Source organism: Lampetra planeri, chromosome 50 (genome assembly GCF_965212315.1).
Source record: "Lampetra planeri chromosome 50, kcLamPlan1.2.h2, whole genome shotgun sequence".
Classification (NCBI taxonomy): domain Eukaryota; kingdom Metazoa; phylum Chordata; class Hyperoartia; order Petromyzontiformes; family Petromyzontidae; genus Lampetra; species Lampetra planeri.
Genome location: NC_136156.1, coordinates 53876 through 72387, shown reverse-complemented (window position 1 = coordinate 72387; position 18512 = coordinate 53876). Strand labels below are relative to the sequence as shown.

At 43.3% G+C, this 18512-nt stretch overlaps 1 protein-coding gene across 7 annotated transcripts in view; it reads right to left on the bottom strand.

Annotated features, from left to right (window-relative positions):
• Positions 1-18512, bottom strand: part of AGPAT3 (1-acylglycerol-3-phosphate O-acyltransferase 3) — a 62976-nt gene that overhangs the window by 29363 nt on the left and 15101 nt on the right. The window lies entirely within an intron of this gene.

The following is an 18512-nucleotide window of genomic DNA, read 5'->3' as shown; positions in this document are numbered from 1 at the left end:
ACAACAAAATCAGCAGGCATGTGGCTAGTTGATGAAAAAAATTCTGCAAATAAAGGCTTCCTACAGATGGTGCAGGAGATTGTGCCAAATTTTGTGCAATTCAGGAACTCATGGTCTGTCGCACAAGTATGGGAGTATGTATACAGATAACTCCTTAAGCGTCTAAAACTACCTCAGTTTCAGGCCATCACCGGTGTTGTCAGACACCGGTGATGTAGCATTAGCAGGGCCTGAAGCAGAGCTGTTGAGTCTAGCCCATCACAAGTTGCGAGTGGTGTGACCAGCGGCGCACACACCCAACACCCATTTGCTGTAGTGTCCCATTTGCCGATGTCAATATATCACATCAGGTACTCAATTTAGGCCGAGTTAAACTAATGGAAATTCAGACGAAATTCAGATATCAATTATCAATGACCCTGTATACTGTGGGTAATAATGAAACTCATTGCACATTCGTGATGGACTGAGCTCATAGGAGTATGTGATAACAAGTGTTCAGACTTACTAACGATTGTAATACTCCGCCGCTTACAGCAACATACACAAAATATTCTGCTCAAATGAATAATAAGGCAGGCCTAAACCAATACCGGATGAATCTTGACTTAAAGCTTTTGTGACTGCAGAAATGCATATCTTTCGGTAAAGTCACGTAGATAGGTTCAAAGAAAATAAAAATAAAATAACCAAAAAGACGATGACGTTTCGATCGCAACACAAGCGATCGTCATCAGTAAGAAAAAATAGGGTGGACAGCTGTTGAGGCAGACTGTTTTAAAGGTTTAAAATGGGTGTAGCCCACTGGTCATAAACGAAGTGGGCGGGGCTAGTAATGTTACTGTGAGAAATTAGCATGTTAATGTGAGATCGGAGAGCGGCCTCCACAAAAGGAGACCAGATGGCTCAATGGGACACTGTCTAAAGGAAAGCCACCCATACGGATGCATATCTAAAATCTGACTCCCACCACCATCCTGCCCAGAAAAATTCCCTCATCAAAACTCTACACCATAGAGCTCGATGTATTTCCGACCGTCATCACCTAGCCAGTGAACTGCAAAACGTACACCAAGCTCTCAAGATGAATGGATATTCAGACGACACAATCCGTAAAGCTATCATCCCAACCGTTGGGAAAGAACCATCTGAGGACCCAATCAAACCCATCACCTTACCATACATTTTACACGAAGCCATACAAATATACAAACACAGACACAATTTCAACCGTGATGATGGGTACAAACTTAGTAATCACTGGAAAGATGTTATTAACCACGCAAAAAAGACTTAATTACACTTTTTGGACCATCTTATCTGACAGGCACTATTTTAATTTACTTCACCGAATGTTAACATCCCCAGTGTTTAACAGTAATCTCTTCATTGTTCTTTGATCACCGCTCACCCTCCGTCCCGACACGTCTCCATTCATTGTGTTTAGCACTACGTGCAGTCTTTGATCACCGCTCACCCTCCGTCCCGACACGTTTCCATTCATTGTGTTGAGCACTACGTGATGTCTTTGATCACCGCTCACCCTCTGTCCCGACACGTCTCCATTCATTGTGTTGAGCACTACGTGCAGTCTTTGATCACCGCTCACCCTCCGTCCCGACACGTCTCCATTCATTGTGTTGAACACTACGTGCAGTCTTTGATCACCGCTCCTCCTCCCTCCCGACACGTGTCCATTCATTGTGTTGAGCACTACGTGCAGTCTTTGATCACCGCTCCTCCTCCCTCCCGACACGTGTCCATTCATTGTGTTGAGCACTACGTGCAGTCTTTGATCACCGCTCCTCCTCCCTCCCAATACGTTTCCATTCATTGGCAACCACAGTCTGATAAGCTCTCCAAACCCCCCCTCTCCACCTCCCTTCAACTTGCTTATAAGGGATTACATCTTGAATCATTGCTTCACTTGATGCAGCTAATTCGGCTGTGACGGTCCCACCTGATGACGGAGACTTGTGTTGCCTCCGAAACGTCGTGATTTTTATTTTTATTTTGTTTTATTTTACTTTCATTAATTTTAATGTTTTACCTACGTGACTTTACCGAAAAAACCTAAGAATATGAATATAGCAGGGGTCACCAAAATACTTCCAAAATCATGAGCAAACATAAGATCAAGGTTCGATTTAACACAGGACATAAAATTCGTGCTCTGATCCCATCTGTGAAGGATGTGATCCCTGACATGCAATACCCCTGCGTCTACAAACTAAGCTGTGTCTGCAGCAGTAGTTACATTGGGGAAACTAAGCGACATGTCTCGGACCGAGTTCGTGAACATAAGACAGATCTGAAACACGGTAGGACCAATACCTCGGCTGTGACTGATCATTGTTGTAATGCGGTGGACTCACACGAAATTGATTTCTCTAAAACGAAGGTACTTTGCAAACCCACTGGTCATCAACAAAGATTCGTTCATGAAGCCATCCACATATACAGACACAACTTCAATCGAGAAGATGAGTACAAACTGAGCAATCAATGGAAGGACGTTATCAACCAGTTTAAGTCATAACTGGCTGTGATGTTCCCATCCTGCCACTTTCCGATGTTAGTTGTGCACCCCTCCACTGTCGCTCTGACACATGTTCTGCTGCGCTGGGCAGTTCTAACGGCGTTCTCAGCAGTGATGATGAATGTGGTCAGTGCTCCTAAGCTGGCTGCTGACCATAAAGCTTTACAAAGATATGTTTGCACGTGTGCACTGTCCACCCAGAGCCATGAAAACATTATTCTTCGCCACGTTGCATGATTACAGGCCCTCAAAACCTAGTTCTCAACTGAACTCTTGTTAACAAACTTGGCTCATAGAGCTCAGCTCTCTGTTCATCAAAATTCGGAGAAAATTTGAGCAGAAAATACGCCATAGGGCATTTATGGTCTATTGATGTTCTTTCTTTACTTCACAGGATAGGACTTCTTTAACTTGATAAACCTGAGCACAAGGTTGTGGTGTTAATGCATACAATAACCAATGTAATATATATATGTCCAATGTAATTACAAGTCAAAGTTCCCCCTCTGCTCAAATGAACAATGGGGCAATGTTCTCAGCTTACAGCTCTGGGTCAGTGATAGGACATTTTATATTCTTAGGTTTTTTCGGTAAAGTCACGTAGGTAAAACATCAAAATTAATGAAAATAAAATAAAACAAAAATCACGACGTTTCGGAGGCAACACAAGTCTCCGTCATCAGGTGAGACCGTCACAGCCGAATTAGCTGCATCAAGTGAGGCAATGATTCAAGATGTAATCCCTTATAAGCAAGTTGAAGGGGGGAGGAGAGGGGGGGAGGGCTCATCAGAATGTGGTAGCCAATGAATGGAACGTATCGGGAGGGAGGGGGGCGGGGCTCAAAGACAGCACGGAGTGCTAAGTACAATGCATCGGGAGGGGGGGGGCGGGGCCAAAAAAATGGACGGCGGCTTGGACGCGGTTGCTGCTGCACACGCCAGGGCCGGCCCGAGGCATAAGCGAACTAAGCGGCTGCTTGGGGCCCCCTGGCCACCAGGGGGCCCCCGAATCGTTTTTTTTTTAGCTCTCAGGATAGCCTGCACTCTGCCTGTGTCAGTTGCCTCAGCAGAGAGGAGCTTTTCCAAGCTCAAATTGATAAAAACATATTTGAGATCATCAATGGCCCAGGAAAGACTAAGTGGACTTGCAGTCATTAGTATTAATAACAAAGTTGGCCAAGCAATACCATACAATGATGTCATTAGTGACTTTGCCTCCAGAAAAGCTAGGAAGGAACGATTTTGAGGTCATTGTTGTACAGTTGACATTGTTGAACCCTTGCTGTTCTTATGTTTGCTTTCATTATTTAAGTATCTTTTTTTTGTAACATTCTATTTTTGATTAGATTAATGTTTGTCTATTTTGGTTTTATTTAAAAGATTGCACATTTAATGCACATTTGCAAATAATTTATTTAATATGTTTTTTGTGACCGTTTGTATTCAGAAGTTTTAATAAAAGAGTGAAGTATTTTAAGTGTTGTTTTTATTTTTTATTAATACATAACCTCACTGTATTCGTTTATAATATTCGCTATAACATTATAGTGTGACATTTGTGTCAATAATCTTCTAGCACAGATGAGTCTGCGTGGTGGGAGGGGGGCCCCCAAATCAAATTCTGCTTAGGGCCCCCAAGAGGCTCGGGCCGGCACTGGCACACGCCAACACAATGGACAGAGAGGGGGAGGGGAGGTCTGATACACATGATAGACAAAAGAACGAAAATGCCCATGTTTATACCAATGCTGGCTGAACAATGAAGAGAGTACTGTTAAAAAATAACTGGGGATGTTAACACTCGGTAAAGTAAAGTAAAATAGTGCCTGTCAGATAAGATGGTCCAAAAAAGTGTAATTAAGTCTTTTTTGCGTGGTTGATAACATCTTTCCAATGATTACTAAGTTTGTACCCATCATCACGGTTGAAATTATGTCTGTGTTTGTATATTTGTATGGCTTCGTGTACAAGGGAGGTTTGCAGAGAACCTTGGTCTCGGAAAAGACAATTTCATGAGAGCCCACCGAGTTGTAGCAATGATCGGCAACGGCAGAAGAATCAGTTCTGCCGTGTTTCAGATCTGACTTGTGCTCGCGGACACGATCAGAAACATGACGTTTCGTTTCTCCAATGTAGCAATCACCACAAATGCAACTCAATTTGTAGACTCCAGGATACTGTAAGTCAGGAACGACATCAGTTTAACACGTAGGCTTTCGCGACCAATATTGTTCATAATCAAGATTTTTGGGTTTAGATCGCGTTGTTTATAAATGTGTCGTAACCCTCCACCACCCCACACGGCCAATCAGTAAAAAAAGTGTCACGTTGACAAAAGACAAATAGTTCACTGCTTTAGCCCACCGGTGTGTTGAAGCGTGGAACCACAACATTTACAATTTGAGTAAATTGTAAATGTTGTGGTTACACGCTTCAACACACTTTTTTTACTGATTGGCCGTGTCGAGTGGTGGAGGGTTACGACACATTTATAAATAACGCGATCTAAACCCAAAAATCGTTGATTATGAGGAACGACATCCTTCACAGATGGAATCAGATCACGGATTTTATGCACTGTACTGAATCGGACTTGGATCTTATGTTTGTTTAGAATTTTGGAGATCTTTTTGGTCACGCCTGCTATGTATGGTAACGTGATGGTTTTGGTCGGAGTTTCATGTGGCTGTTTCTGTGTGGTGGGAGAGACAGCTTGGCGGATAGTACGGTCAGAGTATCCGTTCATCCTGAGGGCCCGATGTACATGTCTTAATTCACCGGTCAGGTGGTGTTTGTCAGAAATGCCATGGGCTCTGTGGTATAGCGTTTTGATGAGAGAATTCTTTTGAGATGGGTGGTGGTCGGAATCCGGTTTCAAGTAGGAATCTGTGTGGGTGGCTTTCCTGTAGACAGAATGTCCCAAGGATCCGTCAGGCCTCCTCTCAAACAGAATATCCAAGAATGGTAGTTTACCGTCTTTTTCCACTTCCATGGTGAATCTGATGGATGGGTGTCTAGAATTGATGTGGTCCAAGAAGTGGTTCAATGCTGGGAGGCCATGTGGCCAGATGACGAAAGTGTCATCCACATACCTCTTCCACAGGGAAGGACGCAGGGTGGATGTCTGGATGGCGTCTGATTCAAACTTTTCCATGAACATGTTGGCTATAACTGGTGACAAAGGGGAGCCCATAGGGGTACCCTCATTCTGTTTGTAGAAGGTGCCATTCCAGGTAAAATAGGTGTTGGTGAGGCAATGCCTAACCAGCGCAGGTGCATCAGAATTCAATCCATGTTGGACTAAGTCCTCAATTATTGTTAGGGTGTCCGGTACTGGGACTTTGGTAAACAAAGATACTACATCAAAGCTGACGAGGATGTCATCAGGAGATAGTACCATGTCCTTAACCATAGAGACTAATTGGGTTGAGTTGAGTACTGCCGAAGAGGTCTTGCCTGTGAAGGGGAGCAGAGTATCTGATAGAAAACGGGCTAGTTTGTACGTAGGAGAGTTTATCGTCGACACAATGGGTCGTAGCGGGGTGCCTTCCTTATGGATTTTGGGAAGACCATAGAGTCTGGGAGGTCTTGCCGCCGATGGTTTTAGAGAGGGACGTTTGCTTGGTTCGATTAGGGAAGTCGATCTCGTGATGATAACTGTTGGTTTTCGTCATTAGGCTTTTAGTGGGATCGTTTTTAATTTTGGAGTAACTCCCATCATTAAAAAGGTCCAGGATTTTGTTGTTGTATGAATCTTTATCCATGATGACCGTGGCATTGCCCTTGTCTGCCGAGAGGATGACTATATCATCTCTCTTTTTTAGGTCCGCGAGTTCAAAGCGTTCGTTTTTGCTGATGTTACTAGTGGGTTTCTTAGCATTCTTAAGAATAGTAGCTATTTCAGCTCTTGCTACATCCGCATGGATGTGTCCTATGCCTCTGAGGGCTACATCAATCTGAGAAATCATATCCTCTACTGGTATATATTTAGGGGTGCCGGCGAAATTTAGTCCTTTGGCCAGTACCGTTTTTAGAGTGTCAGAAATTGGGATGTTACTCTGATTAATCACGGTCTTCTTAACATCCAGCTTTGCGATGTGTGGCTCTGGTTTCTTCTTAGATAGGAGGTTGAATTTAGAAATCAGGTTAGCTTTGCATTTGGCTGACATTGAGTCAGCAGAAGCAGAAGTCATGTTATCAACGTGGTTCCAATCAGAAGGTGACATTTTTTGTGTTAATATTAAATGTGTTTGTAAGAGAGTCTTGTCTAAATTATCGAGTTCAGATCGGAGTAACCTTATTCTCTCCGAGATTAGTGATAGGCTAGCTTTAAATAAGATCTGTTTGGAGTTCGGTGAGCACACAGCAGCGGATGTGAGTGTGAAAGCGATGGGTATTACCTTGTTATCTCGGCATCTCTTGAGGAAGGCCAGCGTCTCGAGAAGCTGTGACTTCTTGTCTCGTTGTCTGCAAACGTCCCTCTCTAAAACCATCGGCGACAAGACCTCCCAGACTCTATGGTCTTCCCAAAATCCATAAGGAAGGCACCCCGCTACGACCCATTGTGTCGACGATAAACTCTCCTACGTACAAACTAGCCCGTTTTCTATCAGATACTCTTGCTCCCCTTCACAGGCAAGACCTCTTCGGCAGTACTCAACTCAACCCAATTAGTCTCTATGGTTAAGGACATGGTACTATCTCCTGATGACATCCTCGTCAGCTTTGATGTAGTATCTTTGTTTACCAAAGTCCCAGTACCGGACACCCTAACAATAATTGAGGACTTAGTCCAACATGGATTGAATTCTGATGCACCTGCGCTGGTTAGGCATTGCCTCACCAACACCTATTTTACCTGGAATGGCACCTTCTACAAACAGAATGAGGGTACCCCTATGGGCTCCCCTTTGTCACCAGTTATAGCCAACATGTTCATGGAAAAGTTTGAATCAGACGCCATCCAGACATCCACCCTGCGTCCTTCCCTGTGGAAGAGGTATGTGGATGACACTTTCGTCATCTGGCCACATGGCCTCCCAGCATTGAACCACTTCTTGTACCACATCAATTCTAGACACCCATCCATCAGATTCACCATGGAAGTGGAAAAAGACGGTAAACTACCATTCTTGGATATTCTGTTTGAGAGGAGGCCTGACGGATCCTTGGGACATTCTGTCTACAGGAAAGCCACCCACACAGATTCCTACTTGAAACCGGATTCCCACCACCACCCATCTCAAAAAAATTCTCTCATCAAAACGCTATACCACAGAGCCCATGGCATTTCTGACAAACACCACCTGACCGGTGAATTAAGACATGTACATCGGGCCCTCAGGATGAACGGATACTCTGACCGTACTATCCGCCAAGCTGTCTCTCCCACCACACAGAAACAGCCACATGAAACTCCGACCAAAACCATCACGTTACCATACATAGCAGGCGTGACCAAAAAGATCTCCAAAATTCTAAACAAACATAAGATCCAAGTCCGATTCAGTACAGTGCATAAAATCCGTGATCTGATTCCATCTGTGAAGGATGTCGTTCCTGACTTACAGTATCCTGGAGTCTACAAATTGAGTTGCATTTGTGGTGATTGCTACATTGGAGAAACGAAACGTCATGTTTCTGATCGTGTCCGCGAGCACAAGTCAGATCTGAAACACGGCAGAACTGATTCTTCTGCCGTTGCTGATCATTGCTACAACTCGGTGGGCTCTCATGAAATTGTCTTTTCCGAGACCAAGGTTCTCTGCAAACCTCCCTTGTACACGAAGCCATACAAATATATAAACACAGACATAATTTCAACCGTGATGATGGGTACAAACTTAGTAATCATTGGAAAGATGTTATCAACCACGCAAAAAAGACTTAATTACACTTTTTTGGACCATCTTATCTGACAGGCACTATTTTACTTTACTTTACCGAGTGTTAACATCCCCAGTTATTTTTTAACAGTACTCTCTTCATTGTTCAGCCAGCATTGGTATAAACATGGGCATTTTCGTTCTTTTGTCTATCATGTGTATCAGACCTCCCCTCCCCCTCTCTGTCCATTGTGTTGGCGTGTGCAGCAGCAACCGCGTTCAAGCCGTCGTCCATTTTTTTGGCCCCGCCCCCCCCCTCCCGATGCATTGTACTTAGCACTCCGTGCTGTCTTTGAGCCCCGCCCCCCTCCCTCCCGATACGTTCCATTCATTGGCTACCACATTCTGATGAGCTCCCCCCCCCCTCTCCTCCCCCTTTCAACTTGCTTATAAGGGATTACATCTTGAATCATTGCCTCACTTGATGCAGCTAATTCGGCTGTGACGGTCCCACCTGATGACGGAGACTTGTGTTGCCTCCGAAACGTCGTGATTTTTGATTTATTTTATTTTATTTTCATTAATTTTGATGTTTTACCTACGTGACTTTACCGAAAAAAACCTAAGAATATGATTCCTTGTAGTCACGAAAGCTTCAAATCTAGAATGATAGGACATTGTACATTTAAATTGTCTCTGTTTATAAAGAGCATTGCTGATATCCCACAGAGTGGTGTCTATGTTGTCAACACCGGATGGATACTGGGCTGAATCGACTGCCAGCTAAGCCTGGAACCCACACGTGCTTAGGTGTTTGAGGTTGTTTTTCTTTTGTAAGGTTGTACGGTGCGCTTTTAGGCACCATGTGCGACATTTCGCTGCATGTGCTGGGAGTTTCTTTAGAAGCTGAAGAATTCCTTGACTCTTAATTAATTAAATTTAATTGGACTTTTAATTAAGTATAACATTTCTGTCTTGGTTATTGAATGAATTCACACAATAGCCTATTGCTCTGCTCTGTCAAGTTAATTGAGCTGAATAGTTCTTAAAGCAGCTCTCAGCACATGGAGTAAAACAGTACTACTGTACAAGGCATAGGAGAGCAGTAGAGTCCTTGAACCACAGTCCCACCGGGCTGCACGATGATATATATAGTTAAACTGTTTCGTTAATTATAAAAGAAAATCCACCTATATTAAACTCCCTGAAAACAGGTCGTATGTTTATCTCCGCTTCACATCATCGTAAGGTAGAAGCTGGTAAATATCCATACCCCAAAGTATCACTTTAATTTAAAAATGTTGGTGGCCCCCAGATCCTGCCTTCTGAAGGCAGGAAACCGCCTGCAAGCTGATGTCGATGACGTGGTAAAGTCCCACCAATTACTTTCTGTCCAGCCACACAAGTGGAAACAAAAGTCATACTTTTTTCCCCCCAACAAATGTATTGTTTTTCGATCAGTCAAACCAATAATCGTAAAAAGTAATCAATTACTTAAGCAATCACATAATCCAGCTCTGCACTTTATTCAGAAAATGGCTAACACTAAAAAGCATTTGTATTTTTCCATCTGTGAGCGGGGATTCTGAGGAGACTAATCGTATCAATTTCAAATCAGACGAGGTAGAGAAATCCAGCAGCTGCTTCCAAAGACTTCATGATCATAGCCCCTCAGTGGCTTTTGGGAGGGACACGGGGTACTTGGGAGAAAGCCACTGCACTGGCGGGGACAACATGTGCAGTATCTCTACAGATAACAGAAGGCACCAGAACACGACTCATTGATCTGAAACCAGCCAGGGCTACGGTGTTTCCTCCTCCGCGTGACCTCGTAGGACGTAGGGGCACGAAGCACTGGGCCAAGGGTTTGGCCCTGACGAGTGGGTTGCACTCATGCTGCTGCTGAAGCACAAACTGTGCCACTCTGAATGCTGCACAACAAAAACCGTGTAGCTACATTCCTAAATATATGAATTGTTCACTGTGGATATTAATTACTCATAAATGGAGAAATCAAATCGTCACGACCCATACACCTCCTTACTTACCCCTCTTCGCTCCCTGTGGAGCACACGGCCGCAAAAAGCCAAAGCCGTGCCGGACGGTCTTTAGCAGCTTTCTCTGACCCATACACCGACACCGAGAGTGCAAGAAATCCTTCTGGGTACATGCATCAATACTTATGTCTGCCGGGAAAAAAACATCACTAGCTTATGGAAAGATAAGTGGTCAGCCTGCGATGTCCATAACAAGCCAATTATTGAAGATCCAACCTTCCTGGCTTCTCCTTTCCTTGAAGACAATGGACTGTGCCTAACTCTGTGTGTTAGGACTACACAAGGCAAGCGTGGTTACCTCCTCCATAAATACTTTACAAACTCATTATACAGTTATGAATTAAAACCGTTCTTTGCCAAACGACATATAAGAGATAGTGGAATAATACGAGAGCTTGATGATGTTCTGCTTCTGAGACCACCTTTGCTTTGTTATATATATGTGGTAATACGTCACATCTTAACTGGTTCGATTACCCTCTTGCACCAACCCACACTGACCATGGTGGTGAAGTATGGTCATACAACCCCCATGATTGATACGGTGTGGGAAGGCCTTCATCTAGCAGTGGACTGACACAGGACTGAAAAAATATTTATATATATTGTGAGTGAATGTGGCCAAAAAAAGGTACAAGGTCACATTGTCTTGAGCTATTATTAATTATATACAAGGATCAAGGAAAATTACAGCCAAAGGAATTGATGCCATCACGCAACTTGCTATTGCTTCCTTCTGCTACATCGGCTACCTGTTGTCCAATGAATACTCGATCTCCTGTAATAAAAATATTATTATTCATTTATCCAAGAAATCGTTTTTGAGTATCTAAGGCTGCTTGAGTAGCCAAGTACAGTACTTCTCTGGTGTGTTCCTATACTCTTTGGTTCTTTTGGTAAAGTCACGTAGGTAGAAAAATACAATTTCACGACGTTTCGATCGCAACACAAGCGGTCGTCCTGAACCCTTCAGCAGTGCCACTGCTGGATTATTTTTCCCGCCTGAGGACGACCGCTTTTCTACCTACATGACTTTACGGAAAGAACCAAAGAGTATGGATTCCTGCAGTCACGAAAGCTTGAAATCAAGATTGGTGTATTTCTACCAAGTCCTTTTTCAATAAATTTTGCGTGTGGGACGAAAACTGCATGTATCAGGTGAAAAGCCACACGAGCAGTAAGTTAACACACAATTCTCGCGCAGATATCTCGAGAGAAATGCACGTGCTGAACTGCCTTACACAGGTAGCACCTACTTGGTCTGCAGTAAGTGACTCATGTAGCAAACCTCTTCCCTTGATCCACTAAGCCTGCCTGCAAGGATTTGTGGATCTATTAATGGATTATATCAATGGTCGATAGTTGCAACGCTAGTATACTACGTGGGAGGCATGGTATAAATAATAAATGACTATGCTGCTGCTGCATCATCGTTGTTTATATGACTGTGGATTACAGGCTTGGAGGCATACCACATCATCAGCACAAAAGGTGCAGATTTCAACTATTGAAATAATCGATTTGTATCACTATCATTTATTTGATTAATCAAATAAAAAAACATAAAATGTGTATATTATTTCCATAAATACAAATGCACGCATCCAAGAATGAAAACTTGTGCTTTCCTGGCACTGCACCTGAGACCCAGGAGCTGAGATCCTGGTGGGCAGGGATTGTCGATGTCATCATTGTAGTCACCGCGTCACATATGTATATGTGTATGTTGCACTTCTTTTGCACCGTACGTAGCCAACCGTGCTAATAATCGGAGGTGCAGGTGAAGGACAACAAACTAAATACAAACTGTTCTAAAGAAATGAGTTGCCAATCTACATTTAAAAGTGCATAGCTCCAGTGGCTTGGGTATGCACTGCGGCGAGTTTTCAGCGTTTTAGAGTCCAGATGCCCTGTATGTACGTTGCATCTGCTCATCAACAATAAGGCCTAATACATTGTTTTCATTTATTTCTCCCAAGTGGGTGTGTTACTGCTTCATTCTCTCTCTCTCTTTCTTCTCTAGCTCTCTTGTTCTTGCGTCTCTCCATCCTGGCTCTTTGTCTTCCACTGCTCCTATTTCTTCCACTTGGGTTTGCATCGCAAAGTACGGGATCCTATCCGAGCTCATTCCTGCAACACTGTAGTCTTCTTTTCTTACCTTTATCAAAATAGTTTCTTTTTACTTCCAGACATAATCTCTTCAGACTTCATATAAAAATATCTGCTGATGAATCGATGTTTTAATCTATTTTTATTGGAAAAAATATATACTTTCATGAAAAATAAATAATTGCGAGGCAAACAGGCGAATAACAGCAAACATTGACATAAGGACATCATGAGCGGGAACATAATTCAAAAGATAACTCGTGAAACCAGAGGGAACGCAATCAAAATATTGTTTCTAAATATCTCAAGATACCATGCTGCCAATATCAACGAGTGCCTAATAAATGGATGTGTATGTGTCTTGACTTAAAGCTTTCGTGACTGCAGGAATTAATATTCTTAGGGTCTTTCGGTAAAGTCATGTAGATAGAAGACCCAAAGAAGAAGGGAATGCGATTTGTAATAGTGTACGCTTTATCCCATTGCAGAGAGCTGACACCCACAGAGCGAACAACGCAAAACACATTCACGAGAATCACAACATTGTCCAAACCTATCGCAAAAATGCCACGCTGAAAATGTCAATGAGCCAACAGGGCATTCAATGTGTACACGAATGCAGCCCAAGTGTGGCGCGTTAATTTGCTGGGATCTGATAACTTTCCTTCCCTGTGACTTTCGAACCCAGAAACCTCCTTGAGCAGTAAACTCGAGCTCCAGCCCTCGAGAGCCATGCCGACCCAGCCGTGTGCGCCGGCCCCAGAACTCCCCCCAAAAACTAATCAATTTATCTCTTTAGATCGGTTATTTTTATGATCGTTCGATCAAGTAAATCGATTCACTTACATCAGCACTAATGAGCACACTGAGCATTATAGTGCAGACACACAATGCTTGATTAATGTGTTCAGTTTTTTGTCTTTCAGGGCAAATACAGCACACCTGCTACACATTCACGTAGTGGCTGTTCTAAACTAGCTTCACATCTGATATTCATTATTTGATGGATTGCCAATTGGCTGTGCGAAGGGGACATTTGAAGGGTAATACAGGAAAATAAATGCATACATATTAAAAGGAACTACCAACTCCATGCTTAAAGGACAGTTAAAGCAAAAAAATCTTAATTTGCAGTTAAAAAGCATTACAAATAGCATAAGTTTATTAAGCTAATTTGTTTATCAAATACAAGAAATACGGGATAATGAAGTTAAAATGATAATGCCACATGTATTGCACATCATTCAAATGCATTTCTAGTCAGTGGGGGCAGAGACCAACCTCACCACAGGACGATTACTGATTACTTTCCTGCTCCAAGGTGTGCAGGGCAAATAAGTTGTCAGCTTTTCTCAATCCCAAAGAAACAGTGAAACAGTGATGATGACAACGACTTTCATGCACAAGTCACAGTGATTTCGTGTTCAAATGAGCATCGAGGTGGTGCCCATCTCCTGTTTACCAACGGGTGAAATTCCACATTCTTATAGGTGGGGGGGGGGGGGTACTATGTAGGTTGAACTCGTTTTGCACCGTACGTAGCCAACTGTGTTAATCGGAAGTGCGGGGGAATGACAACAAAATAAACACAAGTACATCCATAAAGCAACCACTCTTCACTTCCCTACAGAGCAGTGCTTATTGTATCGACCCTGGATGGATTATGGGCCGAAACAATGACCAACAAAGATTTAAAGTGGCAACCATCTGTTTGCGAGCCACTCACTCTACTGCTGAGCCACCTGGCTGGCAGCGTGCATGAGTGGCATTTATATCTCAATCTAGGAGAGATGACGATAATGATGATGATGATGCTGATGGTACCCATGATGGTGGGGCTGTAATGAATAAGGTTCATTCACATGTCAGGATTTCAACTCGATCCTCACAAAATGAAGCATACACGCTATATCAACAGAGCTATATCCTGGCCATGTCCTGCAAATTCGGCATGTGTGTTCACTTGTAAATGCAAAGAATGAAAACGTACTCACCAGTAAATGTAATAAAAAAGCACCACAGCAACCAATGCAATACAAAATCCCGAGAAACACACAAGCGTCTTTTCATTTCCAGTCGGCATCCTTCCCCTGCGAGCAATGTGTTGCGTTTTTGATAAAATCCGAACCAGACTTCAATACATTTCACCTGTGCAAGCTGTGCCTCAAAGCCCCGCTTTTTGCTAAGCAGGATTATGTGAGCATTAGAACAGACAAATATAATGTGGGCTGCACCACCTATGGTGAAACAGAAGCAAAACTACATTTTATGTATCCAAACCAACCATTAAACATTCAATTGAATATTAACTGAGATTAAGGGGCAAATAATGAACCACTCACAACAAAAACCATGAGCAAAGACAGCATATCATGGAGGACCTTTGAAAAACAGAGGCTGAAAGAAGGGTAATGCCTTGCTTAGGACAGATGTAATCTTTAATCGGATTCCACTAACAAACTGTTCCAAGTGGATGTACTCCAGTTGTGTCGGGGCCAATTTGAAAGTGTCTCCTGTGAAGTTCCGTTGGCCGAAACGACGATCCACTTTTCAGATTTTTCCATCACGGTCGACTGAATTCAATTGCCACTTAAGTGCAGACGTTTACATTGGGTGGGTCTGTCATGCGAGTTCAAAGCATGGTCATAATTGAAATAATGAGCAAGTCATTGTTTAAAGCGTGATATAATTGTACCTCTTCTTGGTTCTTTCGGTAAAGTCACGTAGAAGGAAAATAATAAAATAAAACTGTCAGACTCTGCCTTCTCGACAGACCTGTTCTCCACCTGAAGACGGCTGCTTGCGTTGTGGCCGAACCGTCGTGAGAATGATTTTAGAATGTTTTATTTTGATTATTTTATTATTTTCCTTCTACATGACTTTACCGAAAGAACCAAGAAGATGAATCCCTGCAGTCACGAAAGCTTTAAATCGAAATATAATTATACCTTTAGTAACAGTTATGCTATCTTTAAAATACAGTGCATTATAATGTTTACACAGTCTACGGCTTTGAATTTAAATAATACATTTTAAACAGACGACTGCCGCCATCAACATGACCAGGGTGTAACCTGGTTCGTACTCACATGGACGACTACTTGGAAACAACAGGTACTGTATTGTGGGCTTTGGCTGAGGTGGACACTCAGAGGAAATGTAGCAACTGATTCTTAAATCGACCTGTGTGAAGCTTCGGATACTGTTCCCTCGCATGTGTGGTTCATCTCCAGGTACTCTGGTTTCCTCCGACGTACCACGCGTTATTAACGGAATTGCTCAAACATCACAATGCAGGACAGCCCTTAAAAGAGAGTCTTGAGACTCGCTGGAGTTTTTGTTTGTAAATAATGGGCATTGGTCATTCCCTCTTCAAGAGCAGCAGTGCAAGAGAGGTTTTTGTAAGGTTAACACCACACACACACACCCTGAGCACATGACTGTCAAAATGGATTTGACCTCTCATCTGTCCCAGCACTTAAAATGTAATGCCATTATTACAATATTACAATCTTCAAATCAAGATTGTAATCTAAATGCTTTAAACATAAATGCTACCGGTAGGCGCAAAGGCCTGTAATGGGATACCGATATCTACAGGGTGCAGAGCAGTACGCACAAACGATACAAAAACCCAATTTCTCAGTCAAAGATGCACTGTGTGTGGCTTGACAACTCCTTTCACCACAAAGACAACTGGAGAGTGGCGAGTAAAACGAGTAATTGAAAAAGCAAACATGATTGCATGACAGGGCCCTTTTGTAAACCACGCGATTGTTCCACAACAGTTGACGCGTAATGCAATCAGAGATCACTGCTGCACCGAGATGAATGTCCGCAGCCTCACTGGAGCAGCAGTCACATCTCGTCTTGCTGCGAATGCCCCAAAGCACTTGTCGACGTGAATATCTCCGACACATTGTCTATTCACGTGATTTAACCCAAAAAACCTCTATTCACGTGATTTAACCCAAAAAACCTCTATTCACGTGATTTAACCCAAAAAACCTGTATTTACGTGATTTAACCCAAAAAACCTGTATTGTAGGTGAATATCTCTGTTTGGAATTTTCGATGAGAGGCGCTGTGCAGTCAGCATACGACTCGGGTCGCGATTGAGACACTGCTATGATACACAGGCTGATTGCGCTGCACTCCATGTTTCTCATTTACACAGAGCCACAGCCACCCAGGGACCGCACCATCCAAAGGATCCCTTGAGTGCTCATTTCAGAGCCTCGGGAGAGTCAGAGGCGACACTGAATTATGGGACGTGCTCTCCCACTGAGCAGTGTGGAATAAACGCCACAACTGTCGACACATTTCTCCATTATCCTACCCCTTGCATAATTTCTCCATGGACTGGAGTGATGATGTGTGGTGCGAGAGGACAAAGATCGGTGCAGTCTAGAGGGTATCAGCGCCAAAGTTAAACGCCTCTTATCTATCGGTTCATTAAACCAGGTTGTGTACCAATGGACCCTCAGTTCAACCTCCAGAGATAATTTAACACGAAGGCTTTTGTGGCCAGAGATAAAACCAGACATTCTAGTAGGGTTGGGAGGCGGGATTGGTGGATCATGCACAGATGGAGATTGTGTAAAACATCTGTATGCAAGGAAGATAAGGGGACTGTACAGAAAGTAGGTTTCTCACTTATTTTAGCATTATCCTCTCCCATGTATGGGGTTTCTCAGGACAATCAAAATCAAATTTGTTCACATGTAAAACATCTATCAAATATATATTCATTTAGCCCTGTGCTATTGACAAATGTTTTGAGTGCTTGCTTAAAAAGGGCTTTCTGACCCTATGGGGCTTTTATGGGTAAATAAAACTTTAACTACACATTTCATGTACGGCCGTAGCACAACAATGATCAGTTTAAGAAGAAACGCGGGGGAGGACTCGGCTTCTCGGGATCGTGGCTTGAACAAGTGCCAAACGTGTTGGCTCAACGCCAAGTCGGCCAATGGTCAGGGAGCGGCCCTGGATGGCACAGCACGTGGCTTTTCGTTCAGCCACTTTAATAGGCTGCCCATATTCAACAATAAACGTGTCCTTTAGCTTGTTTTTTTTTGCAACTCAATGTCAGAAAGCATTTAGAATCCACGTAAAACTTAAAAGTGCACTGGCAGATTGTGCTACATTTTGCATGTCCCCACAGAAAGAGAAAAACATGCAAACAACACGGTGGGAACTTGAAAGTACCTGCATATAAAAGGCACGGCTGCCAGCTGATGGCTGAAAGACGAAGCAGGGAGAGCACGTGAGAGGAAAGTGGAGAGAGTGAGTGAGCACTCGCGCACACATCCAAGGGCATATTCTACAACGACGGAACACATCTCACGTGCCCCAGGTCCCCCCCCCACCACCACAAACAGCGCCCACTCCCTCGGACCTCGTGTCACTTGCGCACTCAGGTGGATGACGGAGCCGGTGAGAGCGGCCGTCTGTGCGCTAGCGCAGGGGTCAGCAACCTGTGGCTCAGGAGCTGCATGCAGCTCTTTCAGGACTGCTGCTTCGTGACGTTATTCATTAAGAACCACCGTCTCGTATGTTCACATGCATTGCAGCTCTTGAAATAGAGTTTTGTACCGAATTGGAAAAAAATGGCTCTTGGTAATTTGGTTCCCGATCCCCCCTATGCAAGCGCATCCAAGAGCAGCGTAATTGTTTCGATTTTTTGTATTACTTGTTTACCTTTCCTATACTTTGCACTCCTATCGTTTTTTTATTGTTTTTTGTTTTAACTTTCTGACCCGCCCCTACTGGACATCTGTGGAAAAGAGCTTCATAGCTCATCGGATTCCTCCAGTTTAAATAAATGTTCTGATTATGAATGTGACATCATCAGCCACATGTCCGGAAGCATTTTATTCTCCTCGACAACGATCGCATGCGGGGGGGGGGGGGGGGAATTCGTAAAGATAAAACACACATTTCTGATTTTAAATACATGGAGATTTCCTCTATTCAAGG